Source organism: Castor canadensis, chromosome 1 (genome assembly GCF_047511655.1).
Source record: "Castor canadensis chromosome 1, mCasCan1.hap1v2, whole genome shotgun sequence".
Classification (NCBI taxonomy): Eukaryota; Metazoa; Chordata; class Mammalia; order Rodentia; family Castoridae; genus Castor; species Castor canadensis.
This window is the reverse complement of record NC_133386.1, coordinates 127,283,772-127,297,145: the sequence shown is the minus strand read 5'-3', so window position 1 is coordinate 127,297,145 and position 13,374 is coordinate 127,283,772. Positions and strand designations below refer to the sequence as shown.

The 13,374-nt window shown below is 35.1% G+C and overlaps 1 protein-coding gene across 13 annotated transcripts in view; it reads right to left on the bottom strand.

The window, feature by feature from the left end:
- Positions 1-13,374, bottom strand: part of Tenm4 (teneurin transmembrane protein 4) — a 2,881,475-nt gene that overhangs the window by 1,924,951 nt on the left and 943,150 nt on the right. The gene's annotated exons all lie outside the window — the stretch shown is intronic.

Below are 13,374 nucleotides of genomic sequence, written 5' to 3'. Positions count from 1 at the left end.
CTACCATGAAATTATTAGCCTCCTCTGCCACACTCCTACTGCCATGATGCTCTTTTTCACCAGAAGTACATAGCTACTGAGACAGCCAAATAGGACTCAAATCCACAAGTCAAAATAAATCTTTCTTCTTTTTGAGATGTTTATGTCAGGGTGACAAATACAGTTTTCATTTGGTGTTGTCTTTTTATTCATGTATTATAACAAACACAAGAAGTTATTCATAAGGGCCCTTAAATATTCACAAGACAAAATTGTCTCCATTCATTTTAATTTTGTTCCTCTACACATCATTCCAAAATGAATCTCTTTTTTAAAATTCATTTATTCATATGTACATACACTGTTTGGGCCATTTCTCCCCCTGCCCCCATCCCTCTCCCCAGCATCCCCCTCGCATCCAGGCAGAACCTGTTCTGCCCTTTTCTCCAATTTTGTTGAAGAGAAGACATAAGCAATAATAAGAAAGACAAAGTGTTTTTGCTAGTTGATTTAAGGATAGCTATACAGAGAGATTCCTAGCATTGCTTCCATGCACAACTGTGTTACAACCCAGGTTGATTCATCTCTAACTGATCTTTACACTGGTTCCTGATCCCCTTCTCATTTTGATAACCTCTGTCAGTTTAAAATTTCTGTATTAGTTCTTCTGGAGTGGGGACATCAAACACTTTCATGTTTTGGGTTTTGTACCTATCCACATACCTCCCATTTGTGTTCTCCCCTTAGCATGTGACCAAGGTCCAACAACAATGCTGCATTTGCCCTAGATCTAAAGTCCGCATATGAAGGAGAACATACGATTTTTGGTCTTCTGAGCCTGGCTAACATCGTTCAGGATGATGTTCTCCAGTTCCATCCATTTACTTGTGAATGATAAGATTTCATTCTTCTTCATTGCTGAGTAAAACTCCTTTGTGTATAAATACCACATTTTCTTAATCCATTTGTCAGTAGTGGGGCATCTTGGCTGTTTCCATAATTTGACTATTGTGAATAGCACTGCAATAAATATGTGTGTGCAGGTGCCTTTGGAGTAACCTGTGTCACATTCCTTTGGGTATATCCCCAAGAGTGGGATTGCTGGATCATATGGCAGATCTATGTTTAAATTTTTAAGAAGCCTCCATATTGTTTTCCAGAGTGGTTGCACTAGCTTGCATCCCACCACACTTTGTGAGGGTTCCTTTTCCCCCACATTCTCGCCAACACCTGTTGTGGGTGGTGTTTTTGATGATAGCTATTAGAACAGGGGTGAGGTGGAATCTCAGTGTGGTTTTGATTTGCGTTTCCTTTATGGCCAGAGATGGTGAGCATTTTTTCATGTGTTTTTTTCCCACTTGAATTTCTTCTTTTAAGAAAGATATGTTTAGTTCAGTTGCCCATTTCTTTATTGGTTCATTGATTTGGGGACAGCTTAGTTTTTTTAAGTTCCCTGTATATTCTGGTTATCAGACCTTTGTCTGATGTATAGCTGGCAAATATTTTATCCCAATCTGTCAGTAGTCTCTTCAGTTTACAGACCATTTCTTTTGTTGTGAAGAAGCTTTTTAATTTTATGTAATCCCATTTGTCCATCCTTTCTCTTAGTTGCTGAGATGCTGGAGATCTATTTTAAGAAGTCCTTGCCTATACCTATTGCTTCCAGAGTATTCCCTGCTCTTTCATGTACTAACTTCAGAGTTTTGGGTCTGATAGTAAAGTCCTTGATCCACTTTGAGTTGATACTAGTTCATGGATCTTGTTTCTGGTTTTTACAGGCGCATAACCACTTTTCCCAGCAACATTTGTTGAAGAGGCTGTCTTTTCTCCATCGTATGTTTTTGGCACCTTTGTCAAAAATAAGCTGTGTGGATTCATATATGGGTTCTCTATTGTGTTCCACTGGTCTTCATGTCTGTTTTTGTGCAAGTACCATGCTGTTTTCATTGCTATTGCTTTGTAATATAGGAAGTCAGATATTGTGATACCTCCAGGATTGCTCTTTTTGCTGAGAATTTCCTTGGCTATTCTCCCTCTCTTGTTTTTCCAAATGAGCTTTAGGGTAGATTTTTCAATCTCCATGATGAATGTCATTGCAATTTTGATGGAATTTACTATGTAGATTTCTTTTGGTAGTATAGTTATTTTTACTATGCTGATTCTATCAATCCACGAGCACGGAAGGTATTTCCATCTTTTGTAGTCTTTCTTGAGCTCTTTCTTCAGGGGTTTGTAGTTCTCCTCATAGAGGTCATTCACATTCTTTGTTAAGTTTACTCCTAGGTATTTGATTTTTTTTTTGAGGCTATTGTAAATGGAATTGTTTCCATATATTCCTTCTCAGTTTGTTAGTTGTTGGTGTATAGAAAAGCTAATGATTTTTGTAAGTTGATTTTGTATCCTGCCACCTTGCTGTAGTTGTTTATGGTGTCTAGGAGTTTTGGGGTAGAGTTTTTTGGGTCTTTAAGGTATAAGATCATGTTGTCTGCAAATAGGGCTATTTTGAAAGTTTCTTTACCTATTTGTATTCCTTTTATTTCTTCTTCTTGCCTAATTGCTCTGGCTAGGAATTCCAGAACTATGTTGAATAGGAGTGGAGATAGTATGCACCATTGTCTCATTCCTGATTTTAGTGGAAGTGGTTTCAGGTTTTCTCCATTAAGTATGATGTTGGTTAGGTTTGTCATATATAGCCTTTACAATGTTGAGGTACATTCCTTCTATTCCTAGTTTTCTTAGTGTTTTTATCATGAAATGGTGTTGGAACTTACTGAAGGTATTTTCTTCATCTATTGAGATGATCAAGTGGTTTTTTCTTTTGCTTCTATTAATGTGCTGTATTACATTTATAGATTTGTATATGTTGAATCACCCCTGCATCTCTGGGATGAAGCAGACTTGGTCGTGGTGATGATCTTTCTGATGTGTTGTTAGATTTGGTTTGCCATTATTTTATTGAGGATTTTTGCATCAATGTTCCTTAAGGAGATTGGCCTATAGCTCTCCTTTTTAGAGGTGCCTTTGTCTGGTTTTGGGATGAGTGTAATACTGGCTTCCTAAAACGAGTTAGGTAGTGTTCCTTCCTTTTCTATTTTGTGGAGCAGTTTAAAAAGATTTGGTATTAGTTCTTCTTTAAAGGTCTGATAGAATTCAGCAGAGAATCCATCAGGTCCTGGATGTTTCTTTTTTGGGAGACTCTTTATTCCTGCTTCCATTTCATTTCATGTTATAGATCTATTCAGGTAATTAATATCCTCTTGTTTCAATATTGGATGGTCATAAGTGTCTAGAAATTTGTCCATTTCTTCAAGATTTTCAAATTTATTAGAATAGAGGTTCTCAAAGTACTCTCTGATGATTTTCTGAATTTCCATGGTGTTTGTTATTTTCTCCTCTTTTGCATTTCTGATTTTATTGACTTGGGTATTTTCTCTCCTCATTTTAGTCAGGTTTTCCAGGGGTCTGTTAATCTTGTTTATTTTTTTCAAAGAGACAGCTTTTTGTTTCATTGATTCTTTGTATGTTTTTTTTGTTTGTTTCTATTTCACTGATTTCAGCCTAGTTTTATTATTGTTGTAAACAACAGATTGTTGAATCTTCCTTTTTAATCCAGTTTGCCAAGCAGTGTCTTTTGATGGAGGAGTTAAGTCAGTTAACATTCAGTGTTACTATTAATAGGTATGTGGTGAGTCCTGTCATTTAGTTGTTTTTGTTTAAGGGTTTGATTGTGTGCAGCTTAATCTGTGTTACTCTACTTTCTTGACTTTTCTTCTCCTGTAGTTTGGTACTGCCTGTCCTCTCATGGTTTTGTTTGCTTTCATTTTCTGTGTGCAGAATTCCTTGAAGAATCTTTTTTAGTGGTGGGTTGGTGGGCATATATTGCTTTAGTTTCTGCTTATCGTGGAAGACCTTTATTCTCCATCTATTTTGAATGATAGTTTTGCTGGGTAGAGTATACTAGTGTTTAAGTTATTTTCATTCAGTTCCCAGATGACCTCACTCCATGTTCTTCTTGCTTTTAAAGTTTCTCTTGAGACATCTGCTGTGATTTTGATGGGTTTACCTTTGTATGTTATTTGTTTTTTCTCTGTTTCATCCTTCAATACTTTTTCTGTATTCTCTGTGCTTGTTGTTTTAATGATAATATGTTGTGGTGCAGTTCTATTTAGGTCAAGTCTGTTTGGTGTCCTGGAGGCTTCCTGTACCTGAATGGGCATAGCTTTCTCTAGATTTGGGAAATTTTCTGTTATTGTTTTGTTGAATATATTATGAATCCTTTTTGCTTGGACCTCTTCTCCTCCTTCAATGCCCATGATTCTCAGGTTTGGTTTTTTGATAGAGTCAGTGAGTTCTTGCATATTCCTTTTACAGGTCTTGAGTTGTTTTACTAATAGTTCTTCAGTTTTTCCTTTAATTTCCATTTTTTCTTCAGGTTCTGAGTATCTGTCTTATGCTGTTCTGGACTACTGGAGTGGCCTTCATTCTTTTTTCTTAGGTTTTCCATATCATGGGTCACTTCTTCTTTAATATTGCCAAATTCATCTTTAATTCATTTATCTCTGTATTTGTAGTGTTCTCTGTTTCACTTTGGTTCTTATGTAGGGGTCCTATGAATTCATTTATTTGTTTCTGTGTCTTGTATTCTTTATTTTTGGTATCTTGGAATTTCTTGACTGCCTCTTGTATATTTTGGTTGACCATGTCTATGAACATCTCCAAGAAATTCTCAGTGATTACTTGCAGGATTTCTTCTTTCAGTGTGTTCTTTGTGGGCATCATTGGGGTCCTTGGCATCATTTAGCCCAGGTGTCTGGAACTGGGTATCCATTTTCTTCATTTCCCTCTGAATCCTCTATTAAATTATTTTTGGGGGGAGAATGGTTTCCATCCCTTTTTCATCTTCCCATCTCTCCACTTGTCTTAACTCCATTCTTGATAGGCTATTGGTGGTTTCAGTCACCTGTTTTCTTTCCCTTGGTTTAATTTTATTTTGTGGGTGTATTGGATTTTTAGCTTGGTGTATGAATGCTCTTTTTGTCCCTGGTCTGGGTGTAATTTAGCATTGACTAACTCACAATAGTAAAACTAACAAAACAAGACAAAACAACAACAAAAAAACAACCAAAGAAATCAACAGGAAAAGATGAACAAACACAAACAAACAAAGAAACAATACAAATAAACAAACACACACAAAAAATCCTCCAAGTTCAGGAACAATAGAATTTCAGCCTTAGTAGTTCTGGTGTTACTCCTTCAGCATCCAGCCCTGGTTAAGGAGAGTCTCTATCTTTGTCTTACCAGGTGGTTGGGGAATCTTGCCAGCTTTTCTTCTGTCTTTCAGTGGCAGCTGCATAGTCAGCCCTTCCCTCACTGAGGTGCAGAAGTTTAAGTTTGTATGTTGTCCACAGGTTCTGGAGATCAGTTCTGTAGCCCACCAGCCGTCCTGCTTTGGAGTTGGGTTTTTGCTGTGTTGGTTTGCTGGGGGCTTGTTTTTTTTGCCTTGCTCCTTTTCTCTGGGACACAGCCAGTGATTGTTAGCCAGCCCCCTGCTGTCAGCATGTTGTGATGATTTGCTGATTATTTTTTAATTTTGCAGTGTTGTTTGACTTTGGATGCTGCTCACTGGCTCAGGAGATGACTTTTGTGGACTGCTACTTGCCCTATTTCAGGCAGAGGCTTATCACCAGCCTGCTGTTGGTCCTTCTGCTTTTCCAGCCTTTGTTTACTGAAAGTTCACATGGAAATCAGCTCCTTTCTCCTACCCCCTTCTCCAGTATGTTGTGTGTTAGTTTTTCAGTTCCTTGCTTATTGTTCAATTTTTTTTTTGTGGGGCAGGGGATCAGTCTGCCTGGGGGCTATGCTGGTTTATCCCAGGGCTCACTGGGGGAATACCTCATGATGTTTGGTGCTAACCTGTTGGTCTGGCAAATGTGTCCCAAGCAGGTTTGGAACTGCCATCTGATGGCTTGGGAGTCCTCCTGTTTTCTCAGTGTAATGTGGCATGGAGAAACTTTTCACAGGCTAGGGGTTCAAGGTGTCAAAGTTTTGATTCTTCTTGGTGCTTTATTTCCACCAAGTGTGGCTCCAGTGTCTCAGCAATACTTTTGATTTACAGAGCTCAAGCTGTCTTCTTCTGCTCCCAAGTCACCATCTTGGATCCACAATGAAGCTCTTAAGGAATCTAAGTATTAAGATTTTTTTGGAAGGTCCTGGTTGCTACGATTGTTGCTTCCTGAAGATAAAATTTTTTGCACTACTTACTTTGTGCTATGGTCTCACGTTGATCATTTTATTGCTTGAAGAGGAAAATATTGGCCCATCCTATATTTGTTTTTATCTTCTCTAACTGCTAGTTGTCCTAAGGTGACTAGGTATGATCTTATCTTCCCTCCTCTGACCCCACACGTTCTGGATTAGGTTTTCCTTCTTTAAGTTTCAATGACAACTGGTCTTTGTATCTATAATGGCATTTCCTCCTTGGAGAGAAATTGCCCAGTATGTTGGAAACTTGTCTTTTTCAGTGAGATTCAGTGTGATATAATAAGTGAGAAAGTTGACTCTAGAGCAGTTCAACCAGGTTCAAAACATGGCTTTACTTGTTATTATTTGAAAGACCATGCAAGTTACTTAATTTCCCTGCATTTCACTGTCCTAACCAATAAAATAAGAATAATTGAAGAACCTACCTATAGTTAGTATAAGTACTGAACACTCGTGTTAATTTATGTGACCTGATGAAAAAGGTGCCTGGCACATAGAATGTTCTCAGTGTTAGTTGAGCTAAATAATTTGAGTACTTATGGCAGAAGATGCCAATCAGCCAGAATACCATTAACTTTGTTCCCCTAGAGTGTATTTCCTCCAATGAAAACAAAAATTGATGGTCTATGCACTTTAAAATAATGGAGAAGACTTGCTTTTAAGGAATAAATGAATTATGCAGAGCTCTACCTGTATCTCCACAACTTACCACTTCCACCTTATTAGGTGATTTTCTGTTATTCCTATCTTATATATTCCTTGAGCAAATTGGGCCCATACATTCATTTGTACCATAGCTTTCTTAATGTCTAATATGATGTCTGGGGTATAACAGAAACTAAACTATTTGTAAAATGAAAAAAATCTATGAGGACTCAAAAGGAGCAATAAGTCTGATACTATGTAAGGGTTAATTTGAGTTGTTCTTTAGATTGGGAGCAGTAACAATTAATAATCTCAGAAATAAGAAACCTTGAAATTGTAAATTATAACTTCATAAACTTCTATTACATTTTCAAATACTATAAAATCAAAATATATTCCCACACTCTAAAATATTAATTTAACAGAACTGTGAAGCACTCAGTGGATATTTATAGACTTCATTGCCTTATGGTAGAGATACAGTGGTAAATATTCAGGATTAGACATTTGCTCTCAAGAAACTTACAAGTGTTTAATGTCATTCTTCTCTCTTAACCACACTTTAAATATATTTTTATGATCCATCAGAAGAGCCCTGTTCTAAAATCAAATGATATATTCCTCTTGCCTGTATATAATGTATTTTGTGCAATGCATCCCACAGAGAACAGTTTATATTTTAAAAATTATTTCTTTTTTTGCAATTCACTAAATATCAGAAACTTTATATTTAATTGTACATTTGAAAAACATGTGCTTGACAGACTTGCACATAAAAATTAAAAGAATATAAACCCACTAAAACTCCTAATTAGAGCTAGTATTTCTTACTCCATTTAACAAATCAGAGTAATCACTACTTGAAATAAAAGTTTATTTTCCTTTAAATGATAATGGTTACTGATTGGTGTAAGTTAGTGTTTTACCAGCACTCTTTTCCTAGAGAAACCTAGACTTGGCCAAAAAAACCTCTTGGTCTCCTTCTTCCTCTTTTTCTTTCTCTTCTCCTCTCTCTTTCTCCCTCTCCCTCCCTCTCTTACCTCCTCTCTGCCTCCCTTTTTCATCCCTCTTTCCATATTCCCCAGAATTCTCTTACTTTATATCATTGTTTTCTCACTTGCTCTTCCATAAATGATGTTCAAAATGAAGAAGCAATGTGGTAATAAAATTTTAGATCTGAGAATTTAGACTCCTCAACACCTTTGCAAACTTTAACACCTTCTGCCAGTTTCTTCCTCATGCATCCTGATTTGCTTCCCAGAAAATTATACCCATTTCTCAACACAGTTGAATGGTATTTCTGTACAAATGGCCAATAAATACAAAAAAAATGCTCACTGTCCTTATCTATAAAGGAAATGCAAATCAAACCTGAATTGATCTTATACCTTATGCCTCTCCTCATCAAAAAAACCAATAACAGCAAATGCTGGCAAGTATTCAGGGAAAAAAGAACCACAATATATTGTTGATGGGACTGTAAACTAGTGTAATCACTGTGTAACTCAGTGTGGAGACTCTTCAAAAAACTAAAAATAGAACTATTGTATGATCCTGCTATATGCTCATGGGTATATGCCTGAAATACCTGAAAAAAAATCAGAGTGAGCATATGTAGTGATACATGTATACCCATAGTTTTTGCAGTACTGTTCCCATGGCCAACTCAGCTTAGGTGCCCATCAATAGACAGATGGAAAAGGAAGATCTGCTATATGTACTTAATGGAGTACTATTGAGCCATAAAGAATGATGGAATTATGTCATTTGCAGGATAAAGGATGGGGAGATAATCAAGGTTAGTGGAATTAGTCAGACTGTGAAAGACAAATGTCATGTTTTCTCTCACATGCAGAATGCATATTTAAAGAAAAGACATGAAAGCAGAAGGGGTCTGTTGGGGATCAGTGGGAGGATGGAGGGAGCAAGACAGGATGATGGGAAACTGAATATAATACTTATATACAAGTATGACATTGTCATAATGAAAGCCATTATTTTGTATACTAAATAAATGAATGAATGTATAAAATAATTGAATAGATAAATAAATAAATAGCTCTCCTGGGAATTGATTCTAATATCCCCACACCAAGATCAAGTTAGTTTTTCTGTACCTAGTATCACTGAATGACATCCTGATGCCATTCCATGTATTATCTCAAGCTCCTCATGCATTATCTCATTTTATATGAACAGCAGACCCAGGAAATATGTATTATTATGATACCTAGCTATGGCTAAATAAATAGTAGCTAGGAAAGATTAGTTGACCTCTTTGTGTTGATAATATAAGGAGCTGTAATTCCTGGTCTTATCAAGTCCAAATTTTGCATGCTTTGTGACCAATCTATACAAGGAGTTATTGAAGAAAATTAACCCATTGTTCTAGAATTATCTATCCCATGGTCATTATGCTTCTAAGTAGAGAGGTCCTTGAAGAAATGAGCCTATCATTCTATTCTTAGTGTCTAGAACATAATAGGAGTTTAATAAATATTTGATAGATGAATGATGGGTTGGTGTATACAGAAAGATAGATGACAGTAAGACCAGGTAGACATTCCCATTCCTCATTGTCTGGTCATTTCCTTTTAACATTGACTATATGTATTTCTCACCTGCAATGTTTAAACCGATGGCATCCACTTTTCTAAAGACACTGTTATTTACTGGTCCTATATATTACTGGAGTAATGAATCCTCATTTTGAGGAAAACATTTTAAAAATGGGAAAAGCTGAATCCTCAATTGCATATAATTTTCTTCATTAAATTGGCCAAATGCTTCCCCTAAATAACTCAGTGCAATCTATCATCTACTCATTGCCTCCTACCTCCTCCATACATAGACAGATAATCATGTATTTATGTAGTGTCTTTTATAGTACAACATATTATTCAAAGGGCGATTCATTTTGGAGATGCTTTCTTGTGATTACCAAGCTGGCATTATTTCCAAAGGTGAAACTGCATCTGGCATATGTATATTTTCTCAGGACAAACTTGATACACCTGCTTTATCCCAAACTGAAAATTTACTGGCTTCAGAATCATGCTAAATGCAATGGGATAGAATTGACAGAGAGAAGGAAAAAGAACCTAAGGCATACTGCCTTAAAAGTAATAATTAGATCATCAAGGAATATGTAATGGTTCTAAATTATTTATTTTCTTATATAAATGTATAATTTCCTTCTCATAAAACTTTTAAGACCATTAGACTGTATATGAAAAAGAATAGTTGCAATGTGTCATTTCTAAAGGTGAGCAATCTGAAATAACTGAAAGAACTAAGAACTTACATGGACTAAGTGTTTCAGATAAGTTAATTACTGTAGTTGAACATTTACATTAGGATGAATTTTCTGACAGCTAAGTTAAAGAAGAAAGATACTTAGTTCAATGCCTTTGGTTACAAAATAAAATAAGACAATCATCAGAAGAGGTATTTTCTTCCTGAGCACTGTAGTAGGAAAAATTTACCTTCCATAGAGTCAATAATGAAATGGAGAAACCTAAGCACAGATACTCAGTCCTGGATGAGACCTTCTTAATGCATAAACTTAGAGAGTTTATTTAACCTTATAAGATTTTTTGCAGCAAAATAACTTCCATTTAACAGTTTATCCAAAAGAATATATGTAATGCATTTGAAGAGAGAAAACATAACAGAATAAGTCCAGGTATACCTAGATAGGCAAACAAAATGTCACCAGACCCATTGGGGAATCTGGATATCTTTCTCAGGTCCCAGTTCCTTCACTTCTCCCACTCTGTATCAATTGCTCAAAATTTTGGATTAGCTACTCCTTTACTGTATTATTGAATTTTGCACTTTATCTTTGTATCTGTAAACAAAATATTGCTTACTTGTTCATATTTATGAAGTTCCCATACATGTAATCATATAGATCCATTTTCCACAAATTGCTTTTTACATCTAATTTTATGTTTGAGATTTATACCTGTAGATACATTTAACTGTAATTCCCATCAGGGTTTCCCCCAGTTTTTTTAGTTTGTTATTTATTACAAGAAATGCTTCTATGATCATTCTTATCTATGTCTCCTGATGATCATGTGTAAGAGTGTCTATAGGATAAATTTATAATCATATTTCTGGGTAAAATGTATATAGATTGTACCACACCCAATCTGGCCTGATGTATGTCAATCACACACACCTGATGTATATCAGGTACTCATCTTGGAGTAGTCATAATCCTTGATTAATGAAATACTTACAAAAAATGGTACATGCATACATCCATGTTGGATTTGCATCCCAGTTTTACAAAGAGGAAGGACCTAAAATTAAACAAATAAGAACTTGCTGAATGAGAAAGTTATTCAAAACAGAAATGTCAAGAGACTGTAGGGGTTTTCATTTTGTTTGTTTCTTTAATAATCCTCATTTGTGAATGTCTGATCTCAAAATTGCCATGGGAGCATATTTTAAATGAGAGCAAAGTTTAGTAGAAATGCATCTTATTATAAATTTTTAAGGTACAAATTTTATGTAATAGTAAATTTACACATATTAGTAACAATATTAAAAATGCTATACAGATTCCTTGTTTACAGAGATATGGAAAATACTTTTTGTAATGGTTAAAAAGTTCAAAATAAGCTTCTAGAAAATCAATAGGGACTTTTGAATTCCTGAAGCTTTGGAAGGATTCCAAGTGAGATTTAGCCTATTTTAGGGATATGAAACAATTTCTAAAAAATAGAAGTGATATTTCCTTCTTTAAAGAATTACTTTTTAAATTAGACTACATACATATATATGTATATGCATATAGAGGTACATATATACCTCTCTATATATCAATGTATATATATACATATATATATATATATATATATATATATATATATATATATGTATATGTATATGTCTGAAGGATAGCAAATATATGGTAATTAATTTCTCTAGTAATGCTTTATTTATTCAACAAATATATATTGAGGAGCTGGTATGTTCTGGGCATTGTGCTAGACACTGAAATGTATATGTTCTAAGAGATAAAGTAATAATATAAAACAAACTAAAGTAAAAATACCAGTATTAGTGATATATAGAATTATATGTTATATATAATGTATATATTACATTTCAGTTTCTTCCTAAACATTTGCAACAAATATTCTGATTCTAATATTGGCAGAATGTTCTAACTATCATAAAATAAACATTAACAAAGTTGAGCTTAAAAAAAATTCTTTACACCGCCAATGACCATGTTTTGGACTGGTGATTTGTTATTGTGGAGGCTGCTTTGGGCATTGCAGCACATAGTGGCACCCTTGGCTTCTGTCATTTCTCTACTAAGTCACCTAATGTAAATGGCACCCTTCCCTACATCTGGACTTAGATCACCAGAGAATATCATCAGACATTTCCAAATTGGCAAAACTGTCACTAGTTGAGAAACACTGAATTAGATTAAAGACTAGAATTAAAAGAAAAGCAGATTTTAAAAAATGTAGGATTGAAACCAGGCTTTGCCAATATTTCTGCATTTATTCAACCAGAATGGAATTTAGAGAATAGAGCATGTCAAATGGGAACATTCTAATGGGATATGTCAGAAATTTTAGATGCTATCCCACATCCATGAAGCAACATCTGAACTTTCTAACATGAGACTGGAAGTAACTTTGAAAAGGTGAGATAACCATTTCCTATCTTTAATATCTGTGCAGCTCATAGTAACATAAACAGTAGAGGTATTATGCTGTTGGTGAGTCACAAACTCTGTGTCCTTCTCTAAAACTCAGTTTCCTCATCTGTAATTTGAAAGGTGATTCCGCATTTTCCAAGACTGGATGGAATACCCAGCAAAGGATTTCCATTAACCCAAATATCCACTTTCTTATCACTCTTTAACATGTGGCATATTTGCTTTTCCATTGTATTACAGGAGGAGATAATATCTTATTAGTCATTGAATTGTCAGTTCTTAACCCATTATTTCACCAGCTGTAGCCAAATGATAAACATTTGTCAACTGAATGATTTGTTTTGTGAATCTGTTTTCTATTTTATCACTTTATCTTCATCTCTCTCTCTCTCTCTCTCTCTCTCTCATACTCTCTCACCAATATAACCAGAGCTGTAATGACAGACAGGTTACACAAGCAACCACAAAATTCTCGTGATTTGTGGGTCTTTTGCACTTAATCTATTCCTTCCTCTACATGTTCACTGATAAACAAGATTCGTAAAATAGGAGACAGAATGTTTCCTCTGAATAATAGGATGCTTGTTTTTAATGAAAATATCTTTGGGTACTAATCGGTTTGCTCATTTGAAAATTAGACCCAAGCATATCAATTTGATAATATTATTGGGCCAATAAAATGGATACTTTTTAAATTAAAATCTCTACAAAAGCAAAAGGAATTTTTATTTTGTTTAGATGTACAATTGGGTGGAAGTGACTGATAAGAAGTCCTTTCTCAATAACCAATTTGGCCA